The sequence below is a fragment of the Humulus lupulus genome, chromosome 1, assembly GCF_963169125.1.
Source record: "Humulus lupulus chromosome 1, drHumLupu1.1, whole genome shotgun sequence".
NCBI lineage: Eukaryota > Viridiplantae > Streptophyta > Magnoliopsida > Rosales > Cannabaceae > Humulus > Humulus lupulus.
Genome location: NC_084793.1, coordinates 240,097,096 through 240,099,217, shown reverse-complemented (window position 1 = coordinate 240,099,217; position 2,122 = coordinate 240,097,096).

The following is a 2,122-nucleotide window of genomic DNA, read 5'->3' as shown; positions in this document are numbered from 1 at the left end:
TGGGAGAGGGCATGAGATTGTACAGGAAGTGCACCTCTAGTGCCGTAGGAGCACGTTTGGCAAGTTCCGCAAACGCGATAAAAAGGCAGCTCAAGGTCAGCCAACTGTTGGGTGCCAGCTGAAGTGGAGCAAGGTCGAAGTAGTTGAGGACCGTAACGAAGAACGGGTGTAATGGGATGGTACCACCCGCCTTCAGGATGTGCTCACTAAGGGCCATGAAGCCGGGACTAGGGCAGTCAGCCCGGCAGTTGTCCGAAGGGGTGTATAAGGCGTACTCCGGAGGAACACGGTAGTGCTTCACAATTTCCCTCAGTTTATTTTCTGACACGTGGGACACTAGGGATGATGCCAATAAAGGGGAATCATCCTGTTCATTGATGGATACCTGTCGTCGTCCCTTCAGCATATTTGCAAAACCAAAAGAAAAAGGTGATGAAGAGACAGAACACTTGACCCTCCATTTTCTCTTCCTAGCAAGAGTCTTCCACCGGGTCACCGGCTGCGGAAGCGCTAAGCTAGGGAAGATCGAAAATAAGGGCTGAAGAGAAGCAGAAGCGGCCACATGACAGTCATTAGGCGAGGATGGGCTAGAGGGCTCAGGCGGAAGATGTCCCTCCATAAACTCCAACTCCCCCTGCAAATCTAAAAGGGTCACCCTAAGGCTCGCTACGTGGTCACTAAGGTCAGGGGGAAAGGTGCTCCATCTCCTCTCAACACTGAGTCAATTTCACTCTCCACCACCCAAATTTTACGCCTAAGTTCAACCATGTGCTCAAGATGACGAATACGGGCCTGCCTTAAGGAGTCATAGTCTTGCTAAGGGTTTTCCTCAGGGGACTCTGAGTCTTAAGACAAGTCAACAATCTCAACCCCCGGAGGTATGCTGAACGGACCGTCACTTTCCATGAGACCTCGTCCTGAAAGCAAAAAGGGGTTCACGTATAAATTAGAGGATTGCTACAAAATACAAAGGAAGGGGCTCAAAACTTCTAGGCACAAACACTCTAAATGACCCGCCACGGGGTGTGAATAAAGGGGCATGCCTTAAAACAAACTCACAACAGGCTCAGGCCAAAGTACCCCATCCCGAGTGATGCTAATATTGACCCAATGAAAACAAGGGAAAAAGAGCATATACCTCAAGCAGGAAAAATGAGACGCTGTCGTGGTCAAAACGAGGTTGGGGGCCAATAGTACCGTCGCGGTCAAAAAGAGCCAAATGGTCGAAAGTGCGCGTCTGCAAAAATAAACAGAAAATATGTGTTAGCCTCCAAATATATGAAGGGGTATAGACATACCAAAAATTAGCCCAAATATATATATATATATAAAAAAAGAGGAAACTATAATAAAAGTGAGGTGGTGGGGGATTGAACCCCTTACCTCTTGAAAGGAGCAAAGGTCTAAATACCACTAAGCTAAGAAGATGGAGTGTAAATAATAGGCTTGGCATGGGGGCATATTTATAAGAGTTAAAGAGAAGAGTCTACCAAAGCACCTAAAGGTCCTCTCCTAGATAGGGGGGCAAGTGTGGATGCTCAAAATCCAACACCAGTAAAGAGTCCACCTCTGATGCCTCAGGTCCTCGGGAGGTCCTAAACAACCATGTTCGAAGCCCATTTGAACCCTCGAATTAGTGCTCCAAATGACCCAGCTCCAAATGACCACTTCGCCTCGGGCCCCCGTTGACATCCTGCAACCGTCTAGTGAGACCAATGTCTCGCCACACCTTGGCGCACCCAGCAAGGCCCCTCCGTGAGGCCATCTCGCGAGACTGTCCATGAGGCCTCGCCCGTGCGCGCCCTGCTCCAGCACCTGCGAGGCCATCCGCGAGGCCATCTCGCGAGGCCGTCCATGAGGCCTCTCATCGCTCGCGCGCACCCTGCTCCAGCACCTGTGAGGCCATCTGCGAGGCCCCTCCGCGAGGCCATCTCACGAGGCTGTCTGTAAGGCCTTGCCTGCTCATGCGCGCCCTGCTCCAGCACTCACGAGGCCATCCAAGAGGCCATCTCGCGAGGCCGTCCATGAGGCCTCGCCTCGCGCGTGCGCGCCCCGCTCCAACACAAGCATAGGCCCCGCTGATGAGGCCCTTCTTTACTTTCTTAGGAAGGTGTCACCAGCG